Source organism: Pipistrellus hanaki (genome assembly GCF_964339955.1).
Source record: "Pipistrellus hanaki genome assembly, chromosome: 5".
Taxonomy (NCBI): Eukaryota; Metazoa; Chordata; class Mammalia; order Chiroptera; family Vespertilionidae; genus Pipistrellus; species Pipistrellus hanaki.
In genome coordinates, this window is record NC_140507.1 from 40232276 (window position 1) to 40244998 (window position 12723).

Below are 12723 nucleotides of genomic sequence, written 5' to 3' on the forward strand. Positions count from 1 at the left end.
TGTTCACTCACATATTCTAAAATGAAAATTGCAGATAATACCTCCATTACCTCACGTAATTACCTTTTTATGGGAACATTTCAGATCTAATCTCTTAGCAACTTCCATGTATATAACACAGTGCTGTTACCTATAATCACTGCGGATGATAGATTATCTGTATATTCCGTCCCCAGAACGGATTTATCTATAACTGGAAGTTTGTATTCTTTTACTGGCATCTGCCCATTTTCCTCACCTTTCAGCCCCTGGGAGCCACCATTCTAATCTGTTTCCAGGAGTTCAGCTTGTTTTCAGAAATCACATATAAGTGGTATCATAGAGGTTTTTGTTTTGTTTTGTTTTGTTTTTTTTCTGTCTGACTTACTCCATTTAGCATAATGCCCTCAAGGTCAGTCCATATGGTATTTATGGAAGAGCTACATGTGGCTCATGAGCCGCGGTTTGCCAACCACTGACCAACCAATCCATTTTCTAGATCTTCAGGGGTTTTGCGGCCCTTATCCCATCAGAGCTTTTTCCCAGGCCAGGGACTGCTCCTTTGTGGTTGCCATCTTGGCTCCTATGCACATGTCTCCAGAAGATGGATTCCCCTGCTCCTACCTCCACAGTCCCACTACCAGGCCCTTCTCTGGAGGATGCGGTGGTCCCTGGGATGTGAGAAGCTGTAGCTTCTGACCTAATTAAGCTTAGTACCCAGGTTTGCACTCTTCTATTTTATTACCATGTAGCTGCCTATGCTAATACAGACCCTGATTCCAGCCAAATTTCCTGCAAATCTTCTTTACTCACTAGGCTCCAGATATATCAGCCTTTCTCTATTTTTCAAACATCAAATGTTTTAATGATTTATTATCAATAATCAGGCTCTTCCTTTATCTGAAATACCAACCAGCTTCCCCTGTTCACCCCATTTTCCTACTGACATCCACACACCTATCAGATCTGAACATGCAGTTTCTTTCCCAGGGACATGTGTTATATTCTGGACTAAGTTAAGACTCCCTATTATTTTCTCTCTCACAGACACACACACATACACACACACACACACACACACAAATTTCTTTTACAGTTTATCCTAATGAAATAGTTACTAAATGTAAACATAAAAGTTACTAAAATATTATTGTGTAATTAATTATCTGCCTGCCTTTTTTGGGTCATCTCCATGAGAATGGGAGTCACATATTATTTTAGTCACTATTTAAATCACCATTATATAGCTATGGCTCCTTGACACCAAATACAAACTCAGTAAGCCACACATAATTTTTAGTCTTATGCCATATTGGCCTATAACAGGGGAACCAGCTTCAAAATAGAAGTCTATGAATTCTAGACAATGCTTGCCTCACTGTGCAAGAAAACTTATGTGTGCCATATAAAAGTAGACAGTTTAAATGTCAGAATAAAAACTACCAAGTTTTCAAACATGAACTCTCCCTGCCCCTATCTGGATTTGCAGTTAATGTTAAAAACAGGTTACAAACTAGGAAAATCATATTAGAGATGAGAGGGGTGAACAGGAGAAAGAGCTCTAGGCTAGCAATGCTAAAATTGCTATAAAGGATCTTAAAAAGGAAAACAAACACCTTCCAAATGCAATTAAAATCATATTGTATAACAGAAGGTCAGTGACCTAAAGGAAGTAAATTCTGAATTATCATGGACAATTTACAGGTTGTCTGATGATGTGGTTATCAAGAAATATTATATAAATTAAGAACAATAAGATCCAGGCCTGGAAAGTTAAAGGAAAAAACTTTAAAACATATTCTTTTTCTAGACCTGGAAACTGTGTATGCATGAGCAACGAGGAGGTTTGTTCTGCAAGATTTTATTCCTCCCCCTTTTTTATTGCCTGTTACTAAAATGGCACCAGGTCAAAACAATGAGATTCTCTGGTGATAGTGGTGCTATAAAATCATAAATTTATTGATAGAATTATGACACTGTAGAAGCTTTTCAATTAGTATTACAGTCATTAAGTAGGCAGGGAATATATGGATAGTGGCACTTTATTCAATTATACTTATAAAGATGTATTATTGCAGATGATAAGAAGTATTAGAAACATTTGTATATAACATACTTAAATAAAATACTAATAAAATTCTGGATGTTTTTTTTTTCTTCTTCTTCCTAAAGTATAGCTGATAGATCTTTGCTACTCTCATAATTCTAACTCCAAATTTTTAGGGTTGGATCTGTTCTCAGGGTGTTGGCCTCCTGCTTAAGTTTTAAGGAACTGAGTTTTGCGATGTTAACCAAGTCATACATAGCTCTTTCTCCCAGCTCAGCGTGGCTTATTATTCCTAAGGATTCAGCTTCTTATTTCTATTATCTACTCAACTGCCAGTCCATTCAGGAGACTCTCTCTGGCTGTCCTATCAAGAATATCTCCCACGTTTTAGCATCATTTCCTCACTATCCTCCTGTTTTGGACTATTGGGGTGAAGTGCCCAGGTGTGTGGGATTTGGCGCACAGTGAGGGAAGTGTTTTATACGGTTCAGTTGCTGTAATGAAGTATAATAAATCTCAGTGAAGTCAGCAGGGTACTTCTGACTTCAGATAAGATGATGACAGTGTCCATAATGGAAACATTGAATGGACACAGTGCAAGTCAGTGTCTCAAGAGCCTGGCTTATGAAAACTTAAATATAGGCAAATGGCAGAGAGTCAAGAGGGCAGGTGAACTAGTCAGGAATTCAGGGCTACCATGACTCATTGACTCAAGTATGTAGCAGATCACATGACAAGGGAGTGTTTATTACTCATGCAACAGTTCAGGATGTATGATAGGGAGCAAACGCATATTTCCACAGCCGTTTAGCATTTCCACAAGGCTTCCTGAAGGCGGCTCCTGGGCTGGGAATGCAAGTATGCACATTGCACAGCTGGACCTGTGAGGCCCTGAGTCCTTAACTCCTGCAACTTTCCCCAGAAAACCGTATGCCCTGGCTGTGCACCAAGGCCCGTGTGGGGAGGACAGCTTTGTCTCTGAGGCCCACTATTAAGGTTTCCGTAATGGCTTCTGATGCAGCCTGAACGATCACAAATCGGATTTTGGCCTGGAGTTCAACTCCTCAGATCCATCACTTGTTCCTTCAGGGCTGAGCATGAAGCCTGGACAACCCTATCATGGGTGCCCTCCAGGCCTGTCGTCTAATGTTCGCTGTTGTGTGGACATCGTGATGATGATGACATGGTCAGGGTGCCCATATACAAGTGCCATCCCTGAAGGCACACTTGGTCCTGATGACAATGAAGAGTTCACAATGTGAGGGCGCTCCAATCAGGATCTACAGTCACCAGTCAGACGAATAGGGCCCCAGGATGTCCTTGCACCATGGAGTTTCCCAGACAGTCTGAATAACTTAGGTGAGGCCTTGGTTTCAAAAGGACTGCCTGAGGCAGTGAGCCCAGACAGCTTTGTTTGCCCATTCCATTTGTTCACCAGCCTCAGGTGTGCCGATGACATCTGGAGACGTTTCCTGAGGGAACTGCAGGAGCTAAGACCACCTCCTATGACCCATGGTCAGCATTGTCAGGTGTGAGCCCGGTCTCAGCTGGCAGTTTACATTCAAAGTGTGCACAGCAGCGGGAAAGGCAGCTGGAGGAGGTTTCAGGAGCAAGAGAAGCTTTCAAGTACAGTTCTTTTTAAAAAAATATATATATTTTATTGATTTTTTTACAGAGAGGAAGGGAGAGGGATAGAGAGTTAGAAACATCAACGAGGGAGAATCATTGATCAGCTGCCTCTCGCACACCTCCTACTGGGGATGTGCCTGCAACCAATGTACATGCCCTTGACTGGAATCGAACCTGGGACCTTCCAGGCCGCTGGCCGACGCTCTATCCACTGAACCAAACCGGCTTCGGCATCAGGTACAGTTCTGACAAACAATGATCATTAATATCCTCCCTCCTCTCCACATCCCCAGGTGCCGAGATCCCTCGTCCCACCCCACCATTGTTCTAAAGCATATGCATGCAATAATCTAAACTTTATATTTCTTCTTCATCCCTTTATTTCCTCCAGACTCAGAATTGTTATACAAGAAGGAAAAAACAACAACGTTTTTCTAAAAAAAGTTATTAATTTAATTTAGCCAAAGACATTTCTTATTTAAGAATTAGTCAGGATGAAAATCTGAAAATATTAAAAAGAGTTTACATAACCTCTCAAATTTCATCACTTGTGTTTAAAGCCATCCTGAATCTCCAATCAATTTGCATTTTCATGAAATGGCAGGAGTATAAGCTCCTTGCAGGGTTGCCATATGCCAATAATTTGTTAATAATAGGGGTGGGGGGTAGGGGTTGTGAAAGGGTCTGGTCAAAAGCGAGCAGCTGATAAGAGGTACATTTTTGGAGCATTGCTGCAATGAGGACAGAGTGCCCACCTGAGATGTGTAGTCCATGCTAGGATTGTCTTGTCCCCTCCCAGTAGTCATTTGGCCTATTATTAAATGCCCATTAAAATGCTGACTCATCCTCTACCCCTAATGTAGCATGGGGTTGTTATGGAACATGGAGAGTCTATTATGTGTCAACTAGAGGCCCTAGAGGCCCAGTGCATGAAATTCAGCCCGGCCTGCACCCTCTCCAATCTGAGACCCCTCAAGGGATGTCTAACTGCTGGTTTAGGCCCCATCCTTGCAGAATCAGGCCTAACCAGCAGTTGGACATCCCTCTCACAACCCAGGACTACAGGCTCCTAACCACTTGTCTGCCTGCCTGCCTGTTTGCTCCTAACTGCTTCTGTTCAACAGACAAATCACCCCCTAATTGCTCCCCTGCTGGCCTGATTGACGCCCAATTTCTCCCAGCCAGCCTGATCACCCCAACTGTTCTCACCTGCCAGCTTGATTGCCCCCAACTGCTCTCCCCTGAAGGCCTGGTCCCCTCAACTGCCATCCCCTGCCAGTCTGATCGCCCCTAACTGTCCTCCCCTAATGGACTGGTTGCCCCCAACTGCCCTCCCCTGATGGCCTGATTGCCCACAACTGCCCTTTCCTGCCAGCAATCTTGTGGAAGCCATCTTGTGATGATGTGGGATCAGCCATTTTAGGACAACATGGGGGCAGCCATCTTGTGATGACGTGAAGGTGCAAGGGCCACCTAGGCTTTTATTAGTATAGATGGTTAAGTCAACTGCTATGTTGCTTTTGCTACAAATCTGGGATCATTATGGGAGGCAATGTGCTCAGATAATCTAAACAAATGTGGGAAAAAAGTGTGGTATTGCTGGACTTCAATCATGCATCTAAGTGGAACACACGCAAATGGCTGAGACAAACTTGAAGCGTCAAATGCAGTTGGGATCTGGTGGGACCCTCTGGACGGAATGCAAGGCCCGATGACATCTGTTTGCCAATAACTCTCTGGGCTGTTGGGCAATATTTTTAACTTTGACTAGGATCTGGCAGGTGGGGCATTCATGATGTTTTGGTTTCTTCTGGAAGAGAGTCAGTCTTCTTTCCTGGAGGCTCAATTTAGGATGATGTCTATTTTCATCACCATCTTCTCATGGATCCAGAGCACAGGTGATTACAAATGTGCTTGTTCTGGGTTGAGGGCAATTCAGTCTCATGTTTAGCTCACCAGAAATTGTTTTTACTCCATTCATCAGCAGAAGGCTCCTTTGGGGTGAGCAACCCCATGGGTAACCAGGAGCATGGAAGTAGCAGACCTGATTTTTATAGAAATGTCTTGTCTCCACGGGGATTTATTTGAAAAAGAAATAATCTCAAAATAGCATTGACATAAGATATCAACAAATACAATAAAAAATAACTCGTTTATGTTTTCTGTCATTTTTTTCTAAGTTTTTATTTTGCGATTTATAATAGTATTTGGATTTTTCTATGCTTTTCAAATTTTCATTTTATTTGGAGTGGGGTAAATGGGAAGCTAAAATATTGAAAACAGTTCAAAATAGTAGTAAATAATGACAGTTATACAATCCAAAGAACATGGAATTATGACAATTCTTAAATGATACTTTCTGTAATATGTTTTTCAGTTTTTAGAGGCAAGTTAATGTGAGCGATTTATTATTGTGGGTATTGTGTGCGTTTAATGCTTCACTGCTGAGATGTGTAAATGATATTTCCGTTTACTCCAACAACCTGCTATAAACCAAATTTATCTCCTTCAGAGTTTCTGTAGAAGAACAAGGAGGGAAGAAATATCCAAATATAAAACTATAATAAGTAAATTAGTTGTATTTCGCAAGTTTGAACATTTTATGTTCTGTTCAGAATCAAATATAAGGACATATTATACTAAGACCTTTATATATTTTGGAAGAACACATTTACTATAAAATTCAACTTAATTAATTGCACTTTTTAAAGCCCAGTCCATTTATATTAACTTTTTATTAGTGTACTTTTGAAAAATTGAGTTAAAAGTTTGAATGTTTTTTGAATCCTTAAGAATGGGCTGAAATGATTTGTACTCTCTTTTTCTATTCCCCACAAAGCTCTCCCCACTCCCCTCATACCACCTCTCCAACATTAATTTACAAAATGATTATGATCAAGTAGCTAGAACCTAGTAGTCAAGATCATCTTAAAATGTGTTACTATTGCCTGGCTGGCATGGCTCAGCGGTTCAGCATCTACCTATGAACCAGGATATCTTGGTTCAATTTCCAGTCAGGGCACAGGCCCAGGCTGTGGGCTTGATCCCTAGTAAGAGTGTGCAGGAGACAGACAATTAATGATTTTCTCTCATCATTGATGTTTCTCTCTCTCTCTCTCTCTCTCTCTCTCTCTCTCTCTCTCTCTCTCTCTCTCTCTTTCTCTCTCTCTCTCCCCCTTCCTCTTTGAAATCATAAAGATATGTTTTGTTTTGTTTTGTTTTTAAATGTGTTACTCTTTTCAAATGCCTAATAAGCAAAATGCAATTAGGAAATAAAGGTAGAATTAGCAGTTATTCAAAAGCAACGCCAATCACATGAAACTGATGGAGGTTATCATTAAGCAAGGTGGGAATTAGAATCGGGAAGGAAAAGAAGTGAGCCTTTCTGTGGCTTAATTGAGGAGGGTAGGACTCCAGATCCCAAAACATTTGTAAAACATGGGAATTTTTTAAGTGTCCTCTGAGGACTTAAACACCAGAAAAATTAGGCTGAAATGTAGAAATCAATATTACAAGGCTTCAAGGCTCCATCCATCTCCACTGGTCAGATGTTACAAGAGTGGATGGGACAATAAAACTTCATTTACATAGAAATTTATCAGCTGGTCCTTAATTTGATCATTGTTTAAAAGGTACAACGCCACTTAGTTAAGTAGAGAGACTTAAGAGTAGAGAGAGGTAGCCCCAGCCCTGGCTTCAGGGTGGAGCCTAAATCTAAATATTTTCTCTTAGGCACCAATTTCCACTAGCTCGTTCTGTTACTCGACTTCCAACAATTCTTCAGTTTTAGATCTGCTTAGTATTTTGATTTTCTATGATTTTCCTGTTCATAAATATGATTTTTCTTGTATTTGAACTTTTTAAAAAAAAAATTTATATCATTCAGTGTATTTGCTTAAAGCAGAGTCATTCAGACCCGATGCTCTACATCACCTTGATCCAAAAGTTGCAGGTCATTTGAACTTGCTGTAAAGAAAATCTTTAGTGCTCAAGGACACATGCATGGATGTGTTTGTAGAGTGGGGCAGGGTTCCAAGAAAAAGAAAGCAGCACTGTTCAATTTTGAACTTTTCATTATATGTTTTAAAACATATACAACACCATAAAGAAGAGTACAGATAACATTTAGTGAGTAATCTTATGTTATTTGTAAACTTCTACTGAAATTAAAATTTCTTTATGATAGACAATACAAAATCTGAAAGGAGGTGTTTTAAATGTGTAAATATTGAAAAGGATTAATGCCTAGAATATATAAAGAATATTTAAATAGATGAATTGAAGTAAAATAACTAATAGACAGAAATGCTCAGGTGTGACTACCAACTTTGAGAAGAGTAAGCCCAATAGAAAGTAAAGTATTTGTAAAGATGTTCAACCTTATAATAAGGAAATTTAAATTAAAATGGCATTTCAGACTTGTCAGATGTCATATATTTCAATGGTAATATAATTTTGTATATTAGCTAGAATATGCTATGCTATGCACTTTACAGTCAAAATTTGAATGTCTCATTTAAAAAATATTTAATCTTCATAACTGCTGGGCAGTATTAGTATCTTTACATTACTATCTGCACAGAGAGATTAGTATCTGACTCAAAGTTATACAATTGCTAAATTGGAGGAGCTGGGATTTTAATCAAAGGACTCAATTTCAATATCCACATCATTAGCTATTATGCTATTGTTAGACATTAAAAATAAGAGGATCAAGATAAGGTAAATCTATCTTAGTTTTGAGAAGACCATTCACAATGATAAAGTTAAGACATTTTGCAGTGTATAGATTTGTAAAAAAACAAAACAAAAAAACAACATCAGTTTACAAAGAGAATCAACAAAATCAAAATTTATGAACCAGCTTGGTGAAAATATTAAAATGTGATATAAAATATGTCCAGAGATGTAAATAATTCATAAGGACAGGGGAAGTAAAACAAGCACAATAAATCATTATACAAAAATATAAATGAATATTTCACACAAAAAAGAATTTTAGTGAAGCACTTAAAGTATAAAATTATTCTCAAGCCTGCTAGGAGTTAGGAAAGTGGTAATTTTTACAGTAAGATAAAGTGTCATATCTATCATATTGAAAGAATTTTAGAGAGAAAAAAACAACAACAGGTAGGTTTAGGGAATAAAGAGGGTGCATGGGAGAGAAATGCATACATGGGGGCTTGGAGATACCAGAATGCTTATCTTACAGGGGAGAGAGAAACGCCACAGGATAAGGGGGCAAAAAGGCATACATTCACAGAGGATAAAGAGAAGTCACAGGATACCAGGAAGAAGGAAACATATGTTACAGAGAATTAGAGGAATGTTGCAAGATAAGGGGAGAAAAAAAAGGGGGCCCCACATGGGCTTTGAGCTTTGAAACTGGTACTATGTAACAGAATGACCCATGAGGAAAGCAAGGGGGTCCTACATTAAGGAAGGTCCAATTAAAAAGGATCAGGTTCCAACAAAGAACTGCAGCCTTCATAAACTGGAGACCAAGGGACATGAAACAGATTTTAGTTTTTTTGGATTTAGATTTTTTCCCATTAGAGAGAGTGAGAGCAGACTTTTCCCATTGGGGGGCCCTTCCCAGGAGGTTCCCGTTGGGGCACCCCTGGCCAGATGGAGTTTGTATATGCTTCCAATAAACTTCCAGATTTTTACTGAAGAAATATTTTAGTCCACAAATTTATTCTTAAACTTCATGGGACAAGGATACACTATAAGAATCTGCACCCTGAAACCCACGTTTCAATATTATCAGCAAAAACATAAGATTCAGTGTTGTTGAGGGCATACTATGTGACAGTCAATTAAATTGGCTTTTTTTTCAAACAAAATTTGGTGTTCCTTAATAAGATTTAGTTATATGAGCATCTTTTGACTTTCTTAAAAATCATGACCATTTAGAAAATGGATAGCATATTATTGTCCTAAGATTATAAAATTTAAGGCCATTTATAGGAGATCACTGAATAAAATGTTCAGTTATTGAAACATTAAATCAAAGTTGTAACATAAGTTATATGGTTAGTTCCTAGAATTCTAAAACAAACGTAAAACATTATGTCAGTGATATCTATCTTCATATATTTAAAATTTGGAGCATAAGCAAATATTAATTTATAATCATATTTAGAAGTTAGTTATTTTAATATATTTGGATAAACATGAAACAAAACAGTCTAAACTACCATAAATTATATTTCAAAAAATCAGGATACTCATACTCATGGACAGAGAACAGAATGGTGATTGCTAGAAGTTGGAGAGTGGTATAAAATGGATGAAGAGGGCAAAAATGTAGATTTCCAGTTAAAAGACAGATATGACCTGGGAATCTAATGTACATCATAGAAGTTCTCATAACACACACACACACACAAAAAAAAAAATTGTGACTAAATGTGGTGAAGGGTGTTAACTAAATTTATTGTGGTGGCCATATCTCAATATGTACATATATTCAATCATTATGTTGTACACCTAAAACTCATAAAATTATATGTCAGCTATATCACAATTAAAGTTTGTAAAAAGAAAAAAAGAAGAGGATGAAAGAAAACTAGAAAGGAAAGAAAGAACAAGAGATGGAAAGTAGAGAAAGGTGGATAGAAGAGTCAGAGTTGACAACGAAAGCAGTGAGAAAGTAATTAAGAGAGAATTTAAGGAACGGATTAAGAAATAAAGAAAGGGAATCCAATAAACACATGATCTCACCCATATATGGAATTTAATTAACAAAATAAAGAAATAGAGTCAGAGACATAGAAACTGGAACAAACTGTAAAATTTGAGGGAAGGCAGGGATGAGTGAGTGGGTGGGTGGGAAGACATCAATCAAATAACTTGTATGCATGCATGCATAAGCCATGGATACAGACAATAGTGTGGTGAAGGCCTGGGGTAGGGGATGGGGACAGGCTAGAAGTAATCAATGGGGGAAAAGGGGGCCATCTGTAATACTTTCAACAAAAAAATATTTTTTTCTTAAAACTTAGCAAATTTAGTTTTTTTACAGTCTCATTAAAATTAATAATAAAATAATTATATATAAAAATGAAAACTATAACATACACTGATAACAAATAAGACAATGCAAAGTACACAGCATGATTCTTATTCTTTCTTTGTACTGAGATGTGGCTCTTAGCGTGTTAATATATCCAAAATAAAATATAAAAAGGTTACACAGGTGTTACCGTTTTTCCCTCAGAGAAAATGTCAGTACGTATAGATATGTAATTAATCAGTTAGGCTGGAACTGACTTCAAGAAGTTTGGCTGCAGTGAAACAGATCCTTCCAAATCCCTAGTTATAGGTAAAAGAAATAAACAATTGAGAGGGTGATATCCTTTTCTGCATATATTCCCAAATTTGCTATGTGGATTATAAACTATACTATGCAGAATGTGTGAGAGATTGATGAAACCTGGCACCCAGTGGGTATAAAATTAATACTCAGATTATTGTCTGATAGAAAATAAGCTTAAATGATAGAGATGGGTAAAATCACTTAAATTAAGTTAATCTGTGAGTACAGGACAGTTCTGTCCTCCATCAAAAAGGAATCCTGGGAGGGAATTGGGCAGAGTCTGACATCAGCAGTTGACTTCAATCTACAGAATCCCAGTTACTTTGGTGAATCTTCCCTATTTCAGACCCACACCACCCACCCACCAGGCCTTTGTCTCCATCACTACTGAAAACTGCCCAAGCAACCAATTCCCCAAAAATATACTAAGTTAGAATTGAAGTTTCCCTGAGCCAAACAGCTATCCAGGCACTACGAGTACGTAAAGTCTTCTACGTCTCCTGTCAGTCCCTTCTGATTTAATAACCACCACCCAAAATCAAGTGTTTCCGTTGTTTCTTCTGGAGTTTTCAGTAAGATCTCACAGCTTTTCATTCTTTGCCAGATATTTTATTTGTCAGTTGTATTTGATTACTTTGTCAGTTGTATTTGATTACTTCTATCTGTACATAACATATTCCTGATTAAGTGACTTAATAAATATGAACATGTTTTTCTAATTTAAAAAAAAAGTATCCATCAAAACATTGTATTATTTTGATGTCTTTCCATCTGCACCACATTCATGCTGCAAGAAATCTTTATTGACTTTGAGAATCGTGATATTCAGTCGCAGTTAAGATTTACAATTAACCTAGGGGATGTTGTTTTTGTTGTTGTTGAAGAAGGCAAACACAATTTATCTCTTAGTGGGTCTAATACGACGGGGCCAATCTATTTCCAGTTAGTGTCCAGGGGGATGGTGATAATTCCATCTGCACTATTACAAAGACTTTAAATCTTTACACTCAAAGTTCTAGCATTATGTTACAGATGTCTTCACCTCATTACATGGTTACTGGGGGATTGTTTCATCTGGTGTGCTTCGATGCCGTGTGTACCTTAACAAGCAATCTGGCATACGCCTTCTGTTTATAGCAGTAGAAAACATAGCATTGTTATATATCATGGGTACTGTTAATTACACTGCTGTGTTCGGCATCATTAAGCCTCAAAATGCTCAAAGGCATGTCAGGAGGATTTGTTTTTACTTAAGCTAAACTGCTTTTAAGACTCAGATTTAAAGAAGCCATAGATGTGACAATTGAATATAATATATCATTGCTTTCCCAGCATTGGTTGAGACCAATCTGTTGGCAAGTTCAAGTAGTTGGTCCAATTTAAATCTTTCTAATCAGAAAGAGTTTTCATTCTTTTGATGAACTGCCAGCCATTTTGGTTCACTTTATTTGAATACACGTGCATTTGTTATTTGCTACATGCAAAAATTGAGTTAAGTACATTGTATAAGAGACGTATGAAATACAACACCTGCCACAGATACCTTCATAATCTGGGTTGCCAATACATGTTGTAAATTGACTATAATGTAAAGCAATTGAAAATAATTTTTAAAAACAATTGCTGAATGTTTACATTTTGTGCCTCCATTAAAATACTAATAAAATGTAAGGAGATGAGTGTTCTGATGTGAAATGGTTATTTGATAGTATATAGCATATATTTATTGGCATTGAATAAGAAGAAA

General features: G+C 37.7%; 1 pseudogene across 1 annotated transcript in view; it reads left to right on the forward strand.

Moving 5' to 3' along the window:
• Positions 1 to 583: 583 nt before the first annotated feature.
• The window catches only part of LOC311622671 (large ribosomal subunit protein eL8-like), a 43474-nt pseudogene continuing 31334 nt past the window's right edge, over positions 584 to 12723 (forward strand). Inside the window, exons 1-2 of the transcript in view lie at positions 584 to 657; positions 3048 to 3284. The product of the transcript in view is annotated as a large ribosomal subunit protein eL8-like (transcript). The remainder of the gene's footprint in view (positions 658 to 3047; positions 3285 to 12723) is intronic.